A 17,886-nucleotide genomic window follows, 5' to 3' on the forward strand; every position below is an offset into this window, starting at 1 on the left:
ACTGTACAGTACATGCAAATTAATGTTTCTACTTGTACATTTTTCATTGATGTATTATACAAAATAAATTGTATTTCACTGACATTGCAAAGTTTCATTCTGTGTGTGCAAAGCCAATAGCACGTGTGACGTTGCAAATGAAGAACTATTTGATCATCTGGTCATTTTCTCTTAATTTACTATTTTCCGTCTTTTCGTTCCACCTTGCAATGTACATGAACACAACCCAGGGCCATTTATTTCCAGGACACATGCAAATGCCTACGTTGTTTCCATTAAAACATGTAATTGATTGCCTTAACTGAGATTAATTACATTTTAGAGAAGAAACATTATGAAATTTCAATGGCCACTTCCCTTGGCAGGGGCAGTAGTTTCAGTAAATACCATTTTTGATATGCAGTAAATCAACAATGAGGTCTGTGCTTCCTGGCTGCCAGGACAAGTATGTAAGGCTAAAGATCTACTTAGCCTGCTGCTGTTTGCTGTTATTACAACCTGCACATCTGTGTGAGAGTTATTCTCACCTCAGTAAAGCCACGGTCTTCCACATGGCTCTGCGTCTGAATCTTTTTTATTGCAACAAGATATTATCCTTATCATAACAAATGAGTGATTGGGGAGTTGAACATTTGGATGTCTGTTACTTCCTTGTGGGAGTTTCGAGGAAAAATGAACAGCTGCAAAAGCTGTGAACTAGAACACCAGTTATGTCACAGCTGTGAAGTAGGAGTGGAAAAGGAGAACCAAACTGCAGACCTCAGACAGTGAGTCACGCTTAAACCAACTGCAGGGTTAATTGTAAGCTAGAGAATAAAAGGATGCCGTTAATTAAAGGCCAGTCAGTGGGAACTCAGACTACTCTTTATAGTTGAGCTGCGTAGTTTTGCAGTAATTGTAAAGGATTAACTGTTGGACCTGCTCTCAGTTTATTAGGAAATATAACACAAAGAATGGGGCTGTGTCTAGCAGTTATGAGTCACGAGGTAATAGAAAATCTACACAGTTTAATGTACAGCAATTTTTATATTTGTATTTCACTCCATTCTCGCTGTTGTGAAATGATTAGAATTTAAACTTAATACTAGTTGAATGTACTTTATTTCAATGTGGATATGAAAACTAGTGTTAAAACCTTTGAGTATGAGGCACATAAAACCCAGTGTTTCAGCCAGACCCACTGATGACTCATGAGAATATTTAGTTTCGATTCAGATGGTGTGTTAACCCCAAAAGAATGGCCCAAATTTATAAACAAAGGGGCATATTTAACGCCCCAAGCGCCAAAGTGACGCTCCAGTGGCGTTATGTACTGCACCATATTTATAAGGTGGCGTTAAGCCACTTTTTGTGGTTTAACACCACCTTGTAAATACAGCCCATTTGCACACAGCACTTTGCATAGAAGGGGTGTGCAATGGGCTTTGCTGTGGGCATGCACCGTCATTTTCCCTTAAACCTAGCTCATAGTTTTTTGATTTGGGGTACCATTTTACTGAATGTATTACCGCAAACTTTAACTAGCGCAACTATTGCAAAATGTCAAATCACACCTTAATTTATGTGTAATGCCCGCACACAAATGGGCAATTCCATAACTTAACCTTTTCACTGCGGGCGTCGGCCACTGGGAGACGCCCACACTCCCTCCCTGGTGCGGGTCACGACCAGTGGCCGACACCAGGGAGGGGGTTAAAAATCCTCCGGTGGATTTTTTTTTTTTTTACCCCCGTTGGAGATGCGGAAGAACTTCTACGTCTCCATCCCGCCCGGCAGCGCGCTGACGTCAGTTTTTCCCCACCGGAGAAGAAGAGAAGCAGGTAAGCGTTCTCTTTTTCTCCGGTGGGGAAAAAAAGGCCAAAACGGCCTCCCCAGATGCCAGGGAGGCATCGATGGAAAGGGGAGGCTCTCCCCTTTCCTTCGATGCCTCCCTGGCACCGTTTCCTGGCCATGGATCGCAGTGCGGCTGCGATCCATGGCCAGGAAACGCCCCTAGGCACCAGGGATCTTCTTTGGGGGGATCGGCCCCCTTATAAAAGGGCCGCCCCCCCCCCGGGCATTATTTATTTATTTCCACTGTTTTGGGGGGCGATCGCGCCCCCCACAATTTAAAAAAATGAAGAAAAAAAAAAATGGCGGGGTCGGCCCTTAGAACATGGGCCGACCCCAGGGGCAAAAGAAAACGTGTAGTTTTGCCTGGGGGGGCCGATCGCCCCCCCAGGGTAAAAACAGGAAGAAAAAAAACAAATTGTTGGTGGTCAGCCCTTAGGGTGACCATCAATGGGGCCATTTTTTTTATACATGTGTGCTTTGCCAAGGGCAAGCACACATGTATGAAAAAAAAAAAGTTTGTGACATGAGTGTCTTGTTTTCTCTCTCTCTCTCATATATATGTATATATATATATATATATATATATATAGATAGATAGATAGATAGATAGATAGATATATATTTTATTTTCAGGTCGAGCATTGCAGCGCCCATGCGCTGCTTTTCTGACTTGTTGGTGTGTATCTGGGCTTCTAACAACGCCCACCTCACGCCCATCACTACCACTCGTTCGTGGGCTTGCCCTTAAAAAATCCTTTGATTACATTGGAAAATGGTTTACCTTTGTCCCTCCTTGGGGAGGTTTTGTTACCGCCTTGGCCATCGCCCCTGGTACATGGCTAATTGCACTTTTGCTGTTACGTTTAACTGCGAGCGAACTTCTTTTCCTTTTGTGTATCTCTTCACCTGATGCTCATGGTGGCCGTGGCGCTGTGAATCGGCTCTCTTATGTGAAAGAGTTTAACTTTCAATTATCAATTTATGCGGCAAGAAAAGTTGGGTTAGGAGTTTATAACGCTAATAGCTCTAACTCAAGCAGATGCGAGACCCATTGAATTGTAAATGCTTGTTTTTCTTTTGTGTGTTGTTTTATAATGGTGAACAATTTCACCGCAGTCCACGAGGACCGTGATCAAGACTCCTTGGTGAGTTGAAACACGTTGGTGGTTATTGACTGCAATAAAATACACGTTTATTTGTACTGCGTGGAGTGCGGTGAAATTTTTCGGCATTACATAATTTCTAGATTGGTCTTCTCTGTCACTGGGCACCGGCAGTGGAGTGTGCCGCCCAGCAACCCTTCAACCACTTTGTTTCTAAACATATATATATATATATGCAACACAAATTGGTTCAAAGATTGTTGCGCAGTGCACTCCACTGCCGGTGCTCAGTGATGGAGGAGAGCAACCTCGAAAATATTTTGTGAACAAGAATCTCACCGCACTACACGAGCTTCAAATTGACATGTTTTATTGCAGGTATAAACAATGAAAGAAAAGAGGGACTCATTTACTGTGATCAAGACTCCTTGAGAGCCGAAACGCGTATGTGGCTGTTGCTTGCAATAATAAATGCCAATTTGAACCTCGTGGAGTGCGGTGAGATTCTTGTTCACACAATATATATATATATATATGCATGCATGCATGTCTTTTCTATAGTGGCAGTTGCCATAAAGTAGCGCAGATGGTTTATTGTCCTGCTGCAAAGGAGATACATTTATATGTATTTAGCTGAGTGGATTAGTAAAGGCAAGCGTTACCTGCGCTTTAAAATAAATGTAATGCCAGGGGGACTATGGAGATATGAGTGGCACTTTTGCTGGGTAGTACTGAGGGAATTAGAAGAGGAGGTAATGGGAGGCAGAGCACCAAAAATTACTGTTGCACAGGGTGTGTGGTAAGGTGAAGTAATACATTATTTTTTTGTTTTTTTCAGTGTTTTCAGAGAATCTGCAGAATTGGAGAAGAAGCGAAGGTAAGGTGACGACATTTCCTATTGTACACAACAAACATACCCACAAGCAATTTTGTGACTATCTGCCTTCTACGTAGACTAGTAATTTAGAGGGACAATTTAGCCAGTTGCAGAGATGGCGTCTCGTTGGATGACTGCTGATCAAGCCCTAACTCGGGTTCTGGAGGACAGTTCTGATGTAGGCTCAGAGACTGAGACAGCAGACACTGAGACAGCATCTGAGGGAGAGGACAATGGGGCAGATTCTGGGAGTGATTTTTCAGTCAGCGGAGTCCCATCCGACAACACCTCTTCCAGTGAGTTTGAAGGAGACAATGACGACATCCGTGCTGTCCCTTCGCAAGCACATTCTGGGCAGCGGGACCACATTGGGTTAGCCGAACCCAGAGAGCACGTGCTTGCTCCCGCAAGCACAGAGAGAGTGCTCTCTTGGCAGCCCCCCTGTTTGGTTCCGCCCCAAATTCCACCTTTTACTGGTGATGCTGGATGTAAAGTCGATACAGCTAACTTTTTGCCAGTCGACTACATCTATCTATTTTTGGATGTTGACTACCTTCAGAAAGTTGTGCAGCAAACAAATTTGCATGCAGACCAATTTCTGAGGGAGCGCGGAGGCACTCTAGGGCCCCGTTCTAGGGCACGCCAGTGGACTCCCACTTCGCTGGCGGAGTTGAAGATATTTTTGGGCCTTACGTTCAAAATGGGGTTAGTGCAGAAATCCACCTTGCAGTCCTACTGGATGACTTGCACGGTTTGGGTAGCTCCCATCTTCGCACCATACATGAGAAGAGATCGTTTTTTGCTACTGCAGCGCACGCTGCATTTCAATTACAATTCTGCTGCATTGCCCCGGGACCATCCAGATCATGACAGGTTGTTCAAAATTCGGCCTGTCGTGGAACATTTCTCTGTCAGGTTTCCAGAGATCTATACTCCTGGAAAGAATATAGCAGTCGATGCGTCCTTGATCCTGTACAAAGGACGGCTGCTTTTCAGACAGTACATTGCGAGCAAAAGAGCTCGCTATGGCATAAAGCTATACATGCTGTGTGAGAGCTCTACTGGCTATGTGTACAGCTTGAGAGTGTATACAGGGAAGGATTCTACCCTAAACCCTGTAGGTTGCCCTCCTGCGTTAGGGGTCACAGGTAAGATTGTATGGGAACTTGTCCAGCCACTTCTTCACAAAGGTTATAACCTTTATGTGGACAATTTCTATACAGGAGTAGAGCTGTTCAGTGAGCTCTACAAAGCTGGCACTGTGGCCTGCGTTACAGTTCGTTGTAACTGCAAAGGATTCCCGTGGGAGCTTGTTTGCAAGAAGCTCCAGAAATCCCAGAGTACTGCATTGCGTTCTAACGAACTGCTCGCAGTCAAGTTCCTAGATAGGCGTGATGTATATGTGCTCACTACAATTCATGATGAGAGCACTTCTCCCATCACAGTTTGGGGTCAGATGGCCGAAGTCCACAAGCCCATCTTTATACTTGATTACAATAAGTACATGGGCGGAGTGGACAAGAACGACCAGGTTCTTCAACCATACAATGCGTGTCGTAAAACTCGCACTTGGTACAAGAAACTGTTTACCCACCTGATTCAGATGGCAACATATAATGCGTATGTTGTTTACCGTCAGACAACCACAGGAAGACTCATGACTTTCCTTGACTTCCAGTTGTCTGTAATAGAAAGCCTCACTGCTGTTACAGAAGAAGCAGCAGCCTCCACCTCATATGTTCTGGAGGATGTGGCAAGGCTGCAGGAGCGACACTTTGCTGATCGCATTCCTAAAACACCCAAAAAGGATCGTCCATGTCGTCACTGTAAAGTGTGCTCGAAGCATGGAAAGCGGCAGGAGAGTCGGTATTACTGTCCCCAGTGTCCATCACAACCAGGCCTCTGTATCCCTACTTGCTTTACGTTGTATCATACTAAAGCAAAGTTCTGGGAAATCGACTGAGGTTGAGCTGCCGTTGGGTAATCCTTTCCGTGGCAGTGCATGGATACCGAACGTCCATGGGCCACTGCTTCGTTAGGCAAGAAGCCACAGAATTTTACTTCATCATGGACTTGCTTTTGGCGTTGTCGGTGTTCTGTTCAATTAACATGCATTATATTCCCCCTACTGCATATACTAGTGGACAGAACATATGCCACATTGCCACGGAGTACCCTTTCTTCGCCTGCATGTCTACCTTACTTTCAACTGTAGATATGCTCTCTTAGTTCGAGGAATCACTTTGTAGGGCATACTAGGAAACCCCCAACTTGCTTCCACAAACTAGTATAGGTTCACTTGGCTATTATACAGGATTAGCCAGGACTCTGATGAGAACAGAGACATGGATGGGTAAGGAAAGCTTATGGTAGGAGTGCCTTCACAGGGTTATTGCACAGGTAGAAGGCAGATAGTAAAGGTAGTACAGATGTACATCATCTACACCTATGGATTCAAACCCATTGGTGCCATCCCAGCACTGAAGGAGAATGACTTGTATAGGTCAGTGTTTGACCTGCTTTTCATGTTCATCCTCCATCAGAACTTAGTAGATGTTCAGTTTGCTGTATAAGTGCATTATAGTCAAATCACTACACATAATGTTGGCTGGGACATATGCTACGTTCTCATGGACTCCCCTATGTACCAAACACTACCCCTTTTCATAGCCTATGACCTTCTCTTTAGGGAACATCATGAGAAATCCCCAGCATGTCTCCCTTAGTTTCAAAGGTAGATATGCTGACTCAGTTCGAGGAATCACTTTGTACGGCATACTCAGACACCCCCAACTTGCATCCACAAACTGGAAGGAGTTGGCTTTAGCACAGAGAGTGCGTTAAAGGCGCATGAAAAACAAGTCTTCCTGAGCCTCAGGTGGCTGTCACAGGAGTCATTAGTAAAGGTATGTTACGCATGCATTTGGTAATGTTAAGGAAGAAGGAGGCAGTTACTTGACAGGTGGTAAAATGTAGTCAAACTTATTCCGTTCTGTGGCGTGTGAATGTGATGGGCCCTTGTCTGGCAGCGGTAAGTTAATGTGAGTGCAGTGATTGGTTGGATTGGGCCCGTGGCTGGCGATATGAAAGGGTTGTTTGTTGTGCGTGAATGCCGTGTGAATGGACCATAAAGAGGTTGGTGCCTGGACGTGGCTTTATGGCCCACCTTCAGAAGGCTTGGTTTCAATATTCAGATACTTTGATAAATAATCATGCTTTGAAACCATAATTTCTAGAGGTGCTAAAACCAACCAGTGTGAGTGGTGGGTTAATTTTAACAAACTAGTACCAGGGTCTAAGGATGCAGGACTTGCGTGGCTCTCACCAGTTTTCCTTCACCCAGAATCCCCTTGAAATCACAAAATGTGCTTAAAAAACACATTTTCCTTGCATTCCAATGAGCAGAAGTCCAGGGATCTGCAGGGATCCTCAAAATTCCTACCACCCAGTGTTTCCCCACTTGTCCTGATAAAAACACAACCCCACTTGTGTGCCTGCGCCTAGTGCCTGCTTCAGGAATGAATCACTCCAGGGTTAACAGTAGACCTCAAGCAAGGACTACCATTGACCCTTGTGTGATCCATTCCTGTCGCGGGCGCTAGGCCTACCCACACAAGTGAGGTATCATTTTTATCGGGAGACTTGGGGGAACGCTGGGTGGAAGGTAATTTGTGGCTCCTCTCAGATTCCAGAACTTTCTGTCACCGAAATGTGAGGAAAACTTGTTTTTTTAGCCACTTTTTGAGGTTTGCAAAGGATTCTGGGTAACAGAACCTGGTCAGAGCCCCACAAGTCACCCCATCTTGGATTCCCCTAGGTCTCTAGTTTTTGAAAATGCACAGATTTGGTAGGTTTCCCCAGGTGCCGGCTGAGCTAGAGGCCAAAATGTACAGGCAGGCACTTTGGAAAAAACAGCTGTGTTTTCTGTCAAAAAATGGAATGTGTCCACGTTGTGTTTTGGGGCATTTACTGTCGCGGGCGCTAGGCCTACCCACACAAGTGAGGTATCATTTTTATCAGGAGACTTGGGGGAACGCTGGGTGGAAGGAAATTTGTGGCTCCTCTCAGATTCAAGAACTTTCTGTCACCGAAATGTGAGGAAAACTTGTTTTTTTAGCCACTTTTTGAGGTTTGCAAAGGATTCTGGGTAACAGAACCTGGTCAGAGCCCCACAAGTCACCCCATCTTGGATTCCCCTAGGTCTCTAGTTTTCGAAAATGCACAGGTTTGGTAGGTTTCCCTAGGTGCCGGCTGAGCTAGAGGCCAAAATGTACAGGCAGGCACTTTAGAAAAAACAGCTGTGTTTTCTGTCAAAAAATGGGATGTGTCCACGTTGTGTTTTGGGGCATTTCCTGTCGCGGGCACTAGGCCTACCCACACAAGTGAGGTATCATTTTTATCGGGAGACTTGGGGGAACATAGAATAGCAAAACAATTGTTATTGCCCCTTATCTTTCTCTGTATAAGAGAGTGTGTGAAAAAAAGGTCTATTTGAGAAATGCCCTGCAATTCACATGCTAGTATGGGCACCCCGGAATTCAGAGATGTGCAAAAAACCACTGCTCCTCAAAACCTTATCTTGAGCCCATTTTGGTAATGCAAAGGTTTTCTTGATACCTATTTTTCACTCTTCATATTTCAGCAAATGAATTGCTGTATACCCAGTATAGAATGAAAACCAACTGCAGGGTGTAGCTCATTTATTGGCTCTGGGTACCTAGGGTTCTTGATGAACCTACAAGCCCTTTATATCCCCGCAACCAGAAGAGTCCAGCAGACATAACGGTATATTGCTTTCAAAAATCTGACATCGCAGGGCAAAATTACAGAGTAAAACATAAAGAAAAATGGCTGTTGTTTTCAGCTCAATTTCAATATTTTTTTATTTCAGCTGTTATTTTCTGTAGGAAAACCTTGTAGGATTTACACAAATGACCCCTTGCTGAATTCAGATTTTTGTCTAGTTTTCAGAAATGTTTAGCTTTCCGGGATCCAGCATTGGTTTCACACCCATTCCTGTCACTAACTGGAAGGAGGCTGAAATCACCAAAAATAGTAAAAATGGGGTATGTCCCAGTAAAATGCCAAATTTGTGTTGAAAAATGTCTGCCCGTTCCTGAAAGGTGGGAAGATGGTGATTTCAGCACCAGAAACCCTTTGTTGATGGCATTTTCAGGGAAAAAACCACAAGCCTTCTTCGGCAGCCCTTTCTTCCCATTTTTTTGGAAAAAAAGAAATTTTCCCTGTATTTTGGCTAATTTCTTGGTCTCCTCCAGGGGAAACCACAAACTCTGGGTACCATTAGAATTCCTAGGATGTTGGAAAAAAAGGACGCAAATTTGGCGTGGATAGCTTATGTGCACAAAAAGTTATGAAGGCCTAAGCAAAACTACTCCAAATAGCCAAAAAAGGGCTCAGCACGGGGGGGGAACGGCGCAGCAGCTAAGGGGTTAAGCATTAATCATTTGCTGATAAAAACAGAAGGATTGGAAATACAGACTAGACTAGGTAATGCAAGCGATTCCCAATACATAAAGGCATATTTAGGTCTGGGGTTTGACAGTGCAGCTGTCAAACTGAACTTTTGTTTCTAATATACTTACAATAGGCTATAGGCCCACCCCTGTAACCATATTTTTTGAAGCATCAGCCTTTGGTTTGAGACGGGCCGGTTATGTCTTGTTTCAGGCCGTTGGAGTATCTCACTCTCATCTAATCCTGTTAGTTTTTGAGATGTATCCTTCATCCTTCCATTAAATGCTTGCATTGCAAAGCATGAGGGACTATTTTGCCGCAAGTGGCCATTCCCCACAAATACTGGTATTTTTCATAACATACATGAAAGTCAATCACACTTTTTTGTCCAAGGGTTAATTTTAAACAGTAGAACGTAGTGAAATCTGTGCAAGGTACAACACCCTGGATCCCCCTCCAACTCTTTTAGGAGAGTTGTGTTATTGCTGAAAGGTAGTGTTATTATTTATTCATGTTGCTAGATCTGTGACTTCCCATTGCAAATCAGTATCCACAAAAATGCCTCTTGAAAACTCCCCCTCAAACTTACCTGGTATTTTTGATAAATTAGAATTTGGAAACCCGGATGTAAAGACTTTTGCAATTCTTAGTGAACCTCAAGTTTTCCATCACATGAAGGTGATAAACTTATATTTTATATCAAAAGTTTGAAATTTGCAGGGGTTTCTTTGTTAGTAAATCTGATGGGATTCATAAAAGAAACATAGCACTGTATTTCCACCATTCTCTTGTCTTCAAAGATATCTGGAGTGCAGCACGACCTTGGGCCTAAATACTACAATCAACCTGCCCTGCAAAAAGCCTCTTTTGAAGGCATCTTTTCTTCCCTTCACATGATTGTTTTTTAGGGCCTTTTGTGTTACGAGGAGTAGGAGTAATCAACTATTCAGGAATTTCCTTTGATAAATATATGTTATATTTAGGTTCACATTTTACACACACAACACAATTGAAATTCAGCAGTTATACTTATCTGAAGAAACTATAACTCACGCTCCCACCATGCACAATTTTCTTATCAATAATTTTACAGCAAATGTTTCAGTGATGTTATTGATGATGTCATAGAAGATGTTATGTGCGATGTAGTGTGTGGGTTAATTCAGCCGTTATAGTTATAGTTCTTTCAAGTTACTGTAATTTGCAACCTAAGGTAGCTATAACCTGTGCCCTCGCCATGCACAGTTGTCTCATCAATAACTTTATTGCAGATGTTGCAGTGATAATATGAAAGATGGGACAGAAGATGTAATCAATGATATAATATGTGGAGTATTTAGCTGTGCATAGCAAAGGCAGGGGTTTTAGTTACCTTAGGGCGAAAGAACTCTGACTATAACGGCTGAATTTCTGTGGTTTTGTATGAGGAAATACAGAACCTAACTTTAATGTCCCTGTAGCCTTTGTTATTTTCAACGAATTTCTATTTTTTTTAACATATAGTAATGTTCATTACTATAGATTAATTCATCCACCGCTGTGTACAGACTTTTGCTGTGCGCGGTGAGAGTTGGGCACAGGGTCTGGCCTGTGGCCAGGCCCTGAGGCCAACCCCCTATAAGGAGCGAACCTTGCACAGTGCACGGCCTCCACCTGTGCCCGGTAGGGGTTGGCCGCAAGGGCTGGCTTTCAGCCAGTCCCTTCAGCCAACCCCCCTTGCCACCCAACCACATGCTGTGCATGTCCTTTTCACTGTGCATGGTGGAAGTTGGATGTGGCCTTTCTGGGTGTCCGAATAGGTGTGAGAGAGTGCATTTGGGGGTGAGAGAGTGGCTGTCAGAGTGTGTGTCTGGGTGTAAGAGTGTAGACATCAGTTTTTTAGTGAGTGCATCACTATGTGCGTGGGTCTGTGAGTTGGTGCGTGAAGGTGTCAGTTGGTCTGTGAGTGGGTGTGTGACAGTCTGAGTGGCTGGGTGAGTGGGAGAGTAACTGACTGATTGGGTCTAGGAGTAACTCTGTGAAGGTCTGACTGGGCTCTGAGTGAGTGCATGAGAGTCTGAGTAAGTCAGTGAGTGGAGGTATGATTGTCTGAGTTGGTCTGTGAGTGGGTGTGTAAGTGTCTCAGTGGATGTGTGAGTGGGTAAAAGATTGAAAGAGGGGGAGTGAGAGAGAGGGAGAAAGTGAGAGAGATATATGACATACGTAGAATGAGATATTACTGGGCAAATAAAAAAAAAATGTATTTGTTATTCGACAAAGAGTAAGCTTACCGTTCAGTATGAGCCTTAAAGATTTGTAGTTAAAGAAAAAAAAAAAGAGTGAAACAAGTCCAGCTGGACATGAACTGTCAACACTCAGACCTTCAAACTGAACTATTGCCTTTTTTGTGATTTTTTTTAGCCTTTTATGTGCTATCTGAGTCTGTAAGTCCCTACAGATTTATTTATTTTTTAACAAAATGCCGTTTACGGGCTATCTGGCACGCAGGGGAAGTCATTAGGCTTCAGCAAGCCAGGAGCTGCTTTTTCAACAGCGGTTCCCTTAAGCTCCGCTCTTTGACCTGCTTTAGAGATCCCGCTGTCAAACAGTGGAGTGTTTTGCTGTGTTTTGCTGTTTTGACACAGCAAACAGCTATGTCCTGGGGGTGGGCACCCCGGAACATAGAAGGAGCAGGCCCTGCGGGTGGGGGGGACACGTGGCCACCCTCCAATGTTAAGGTAGCCCCGGGGAGGTGGTGGTTCCCAGGGATAATGGGGGTCTGAAACAGACCCCCTTCACTATTTTTACACTTTGCCCTGGGGGTGGAGGTCCCTGGGATGTGGGGGGGCTGCAGGCCCCTCGCATATATTGAAATGGAAGCCCTGGAGAGGTGGTGGTCCGCAGGACACGGAGGGCCAAAGTCCCCTCACATACATTTAAATCAAAGCCCCGGGGAAGTAGTGGTCCCCGGGAAGCAGGGGCCCACATCCTCCATATATTTTTTAAAGGGTGCCCCACGGAGGTGGTGGTCCCCGGTGTACCAGGGTGCCAGAAGGCCCTCCACACAAAATTAGCAATGCCCCCAGGACCAGGCCCACCCGTAGGTCAATGAAGAATCAAGCGCAGGGGCCTTTACTTGTTTTTTTAAAACAAAAATTGCCACAAATTCCTGGCAAAAAATAGTTTAAAGAAATTATTTTTTGCACTGGGGGGGTCCCACTGGGACCCCCTTCCCGGAGGTAAGGGGTTAGGGTGACACTACCCTGGGCGCTTTTTTTTTTTCTTGCTTTTTAAGTGGGACTAAGTTGAAGCCAAGTCTCAAGATGGCTGCCAACACTACCTTGTTTGAAGTGTTGGCAAACAATCAGAGCTGTGCATTTACCTGCACGAGCTAGTCTTTGTGCATGAATACTTTGTGGCCAGAGATATACAAATCTGAATTTCCTTAAATTTCTCAACAAGTACTTAACGGATTTACACCTAATGACTGAAAGCATAATCTGCATACTGAAAGCTAGCTTTTGGTAAATTCAGATATATACATATATTCTCTCAAAAAACACAAAGGTTACGGGAGCGTTCTGAATTTACTCAAACAAAACCATAGCAATTCACTAGTTATAGTTATAGTTAGAGTTATTTCAAGTAACTATAACTCACACCCTAAGATAACTATAACTCACCCCCATGCACAGTTTTTTCTTCACTAATTTATATGTTTATCAGCTAGCTCTCTGCTAAATTTGGTGTAACGCCCTCCAGTGGCTCAGGATGTAGTCATGTTCAAAATTCCCATGGGAAAGTGCATGGGGAAAATGCTTTTTGGGACACCCCCTCTTTCTCAGTACCACACTTAATGGATCACCCCAAACCTTTCAAGACGGCACCTGAACTGACTGAAGTATACATTTTCAAAATTTCTTGAAGATTCGTGGCACCAAAGTTATTGGCAAAACAAAAAACGCTCTTCCTACGAAAACTAGGTCCTAACTATAACTACCTGCTGGTGTCCCCCATTCGGTTATCTATATATATATGTATATATATAAAAAAAAAAAAATATATATATATATATATATATATATATATGTATAGATATGTATATATAGATATAGTTATATATATATAGAGATATATATATATATATATATATATATATATATATATATATATATATATAGATATTCACTTAAAAAGCCAAAGGTTACAGAGACATTATCGTAAGGCTCACATTTTAAACGTACCAAACCATATAAATTCACCTGTTATAGTTAGTTATCTTTAGTGACTATAACTCGCCCTAAGGAACTTATGAATCATGCCCCCGCCATGCACAGTGTTTTTGTCAAAAATATTCCTGCAAATATTACATTGTTATTATCAGTGATGCTATCAAGGATGTCATGAGTGCTATAATTTGTGGGGTTATTCGCAGTGCATGGAGAAGGCATGAGTTATATTTACTCTAGGGCATGAGTTATAGTTACTTGTAATAACTCTGGCTATAACAACTGAATTTCTATGGTTTTGTGCATTTAAAATCTGAACCTAACTATAACATCCCAGTTACTTTTAGTTTTTGGTAATTTCTAAGGTTTTTAAAAAAAATTGATTTCCTAACCATAACATCCATTTAACCTGTTTTTTCAGTGAATTTTCAGGGTTTATTACCGTTAAGTAACATTCCCATTGCAATGCACAGTTGGAGGGGATTTGGGCTCAGGGCCTGGCCTGGCATTGTGCTTCCTCCACCCAAGCTTACTGCTCCTGCCCCTCTCCTTGCCATCCATTGTCCAATAACATGTCCCTGCTCCCTCATTAACGCCCTGTGTGGCTGTTGGTCTGCCACTGCTCTTCCCACTTGCCCTAAACAGTTAGCTAGTTGCCCCATCCATCTCCTCCCTACTCTTTGTTGCCCAAGTCCACACACCAGCCCACTTCCTCCTGCCCTACATGGTTCAATGCCCTACCCTCCATTTAGCTTAATGTCCCTGCCCAATCCATTGGCCATTTATATGGCCCATTATTGCCCTCTTGCTTAGCCTTTGTGATTAGCTTGCTGTGCCTACCCTCCTTCCCTCACCCTTCAATGTCTATGTGCTTGCCCCTGCTCCCTCCTTTTTGCTCAGCATGATCCATTGACTTGCTACTGCCCTGTCTATATACTCTAAGTGTTCTGTTGAGCTGCCACTGTCCCTCCCACCTGCCTACCATGGTCAGATGACTGTCACCTTGTAGTGATCTGGGTTCTGGTAAAAGTACACCCCAACATTTTGCATGGAACATGATGTGGTTCGAACTGTAATTGCCCTGGGCCCAGGCTAAATAGGTTCCCAGGGCCAGATCTCTTTCCTGAAAACTGTACTGTGATTGACACTTCAGCCACCCTTACAAGTCCCTAGTAAATGGTACCCCTGGTACTGGAGGGGGCCCCCAAGACTGCAGCCTCAATTGTGTCACTGTGAGAGGCCCCACACCAGACAAATACAAACTGCCATTGCAAGTGCAGGACAAGGTGTACCCACAGTTGCAAACCTGACATGGCACTCACCAAGAGTGCCATGTCCACTAACATTGTATGCAATATAGGTAAGTCATTCCTCTGGCAGGCTTTGCAGCCCTAAGGCAGGTTGCATTATAATGCATTTGATGGCATGTGTGTGCATAAGCAAATATGTTCCTACTATGTCCTTGCCCGTTCTTAGACATAGTAATTTTCACAGGAAATCCATAGCTGGACACTGGTCATTATGAGTTCCCTAGCAACATGATGGCCTCTCTGAACCCTGGGTTATTTGGTATCAAACAACTCAGAATAATAAACCCACACTGATGCCAGTGCAGGATTTATTAGAAAATGTACTCAGAGGGTACCTTAGAGGCGCTCCCTGCAACACCTAAGAGCCTGGCATTGTTACTGACTGGTCTTAACCAGCCTACCACCACCAGACAGGATTCTGGACTCCTGGGGTGAGAGCCTTTTCTCTCAGGAGCCAGGCAAGCACCCTGCACCAGCTGTCAGCTTCAAAGGATTTGCTGCCTTTGAAATCTGACCACACCTCTGACGCTAGCAGCAGAAAACATCCCTATGGTTTTACCCCCACTTTAGGGAGGAAACTTAGCAAAAATAGGAGGAGTGGCCTACCTGAGCCTACACCACCCCTGAGGTGTGGCAGGCAAAGTGACTACTTCATTTCATTTTCTTCCATTTTGGATGGTAAGTAAAACTAGCCAGTGAGGGTCAGGGATCTGCCCCTTCCCATAGGAAGTGGTCACTTCAGTGTAGCCACCCTAAGATAGGTGGACCATTGGCCACTTCCAGTTACTCCCCTAAGACCCTTTAATTACAGTATTTAGAGGGCATCCCTAGACCAAAACTTTAGATTTGCTCCACAAAGAAAAAGGCTCAAAACCCTGCCTGCTGCTCCAAGGACTACACCATCGATGCTGAGGTGTCGCCTGGAAACCTGAAGGACTCAACAAAATCCCAGAACACCTCTAGCCTTCTAAAAAATGCCAAGAACCTACCTCTGAGTGAAGTTATCACTCTCCTGCACCCTGCAGGCAAGGAACCTGTGAAGTCTGGTTTAGTGACTTGCTGCTGGCCAATGACCCATATTTTGTACAACTACCCTTGAGGACAAATCCGGCTTCTGTGTCAAGTTTGAAAGCACTAGGTCTTTCTAGGGCTGTGGCATACCATTACCTGTGGTACCAAGCCCTCTGTGTCAGACACCCAGAAGAAGAGTCCAGTCTGGACTCCCAAAGCACAGGAGCAAGCATCGGTTGAGAAACTTCAGGGCTCCCAGGATACACCCCCTGAGTGGCGCAAATTACCTGTAATCCACCCTCAAGCATGCCTACACGTGATGGTGAGGACTCTAAGATGCACAATGCCTTGTTAACCTATTTGCGCTACACCTGGCCTTCCCGGCCCCTGCACTGACCAACCAGCTGTGCTGTAGGGGTCCCCAAGCCCTTTTGACCTTCACCCTCGAAGGGGACCAAGCGACTTACCTTTAAATCACTTTGTGCAGTGTTTTTCCAAGTGGCCCCCTTCTCCTTTGTGCACCAGATGCAAGACATTCAGCCACTGCTTTCACTTGAACTGAGGACCACCCAAACTTCTCCGGCTGGCCCATAGGACCTCTCAATGACATTGGCCTAAGAACAGAAGGTGACACTTGTGAGAGAATTGCCTGATTTTAAATGCATTTTTAAAGATTTTCCCATTGATTCCTATGGTGTGTAATTACGTACAAAACCAGAATGTTTCAAACTTTGAAAAATCACAACTGAAGAAGCACTTACCATATATTGACGATCTTAGTCTTTAAAATATTATGAAAACCTGAAGTATTTATGCAAATTGGTTTCAAGTTATTCTTCAGAGTGTTTGTCCACATTTATTGATAATGTGAGTACAACAAATGCTAGCACATCTCCTAGATTAGCTTAACTTCTCATCCGCACTACCACAAAAGCAGAACATTAGGTGGCCTTCTTTTTCCCTTTGGATACAGAGGTGGGGTTGTTTGGACTCTGCACAGTGCATGTGATTTTCATTCAATATGTAGAAAGCCATCCTTCTATACACCTGTCCCTGCCACCTCAATTTTAGCTGCAACTGTCCCTCCTGACTGTCCGGTATGGTCAGATTGCTGCCCTTGCCTCTTTCCCTTCTGTTCTCTGTTGTCCATGTGCATGTCCCTGTTCCCTCCCTATTGCTTTTCATGGTCCATTGTGTTGCACTGCCATCCCCCTTGCCCTGTGTGGTCTATTGTGCTGCTGCAACCCCAAACACCTGTCCTGTAATGTCCATTTGGTGCACCAGCCCATCTCCCTCCTGCTCTCTGATATCCGAGTCCATGCCTCTACCCCATTCCTCCTGCCCTCTGTTATCAAATACACTGTTCTTGACAGCATTTTGCGCTTGGTAAGAGGAAGATTTTGAAAAACAAAACCTGGGGAACTGATTGTCCTCATTGACTTACATTGAAAAAGAGGATATTTTGGGCAGGAATGAGGTAATATAAAGCCCCATTGGGCTTATAACCATTGAGAGTCTCCTGCCTGAATCAGTTCTGTTGGCGTTTATGGCTACACTGACACTGTCTCTTCCTTCTGCCCTCAATGGTCTATTATATTGCCACAGTCTCTTTGACTTGTCATGCATGGTTGGTTTGTTGCCCCCGTCGTCCTTCCTCCTGCCCTCCATGGTCCATTGGGCTGCCACTGCCCTTTTTGTCTGCCCAGTATGGTCATCTTGTCACCTCTGTACCCTCCTCCCTGCCCTCAATTATCCGAGTCTATGCCCCTGACCTCTGCCTCCCTACAGTATTTTAATGAACAACTAGCTTGCTAACTTTCCATATTTATTACAAAAGTGAAGCACGTCTGACATAATTTTGATGTACTTAAAACTGTAATACCTAAAGCATTTCCTTTAGGATTTACAAAATCAAGAGGGTCTCAATCCCATAGAAATTATGGTTAGCTCTCTAAAAAACTAATATGAGAACATGTTTTGTGAGTTCTCAAATAGTGAAAAAGCACTTTTAAATTATTTGAAATCTTCATGATGCACATTCCCTTTTGTAATGTAACTGATGCTCATAT

General features: G+C 44.0%; 1 long non-coding RNA gene across 1 annotated transcript in view; it reads left to right on the top strand.

Moving 5' to 3' along the window:
* The window catches only part of LOC138250535 (uncharacterized), a 398,045-nt gene that overhangs the window by 168,734 nt on the left and 211,425 nt on the right, over nucleotides 1-17,886 (top strand). The window contains exon 5 of the long non-coding RNA XR_011194977.1: nucleotides 3,775-3,813. This is a non-coding gene — a long non-coding RNA (uncharacterized lncRNA). The remainder of the gene's footprint in view (nucleotides 1-3,774; nucleotides 3,814-17,886) is intronic.

The sequence above is a fragment of the Pleurodeles waltl genome, chromosome 8 (assembly GCF_031143425.1).
Source record: "Pleurodeles waltl isolate 20211129_DDA chromosome 8, aPleWal1.hap1.20221129, whole genome shotgun sequence".
NCBI lineage: Eukaryota > Metazoa > Chordata > Amphibia > Caudata > Salamandridae > Pleurodeles > Pleurodeles waltl.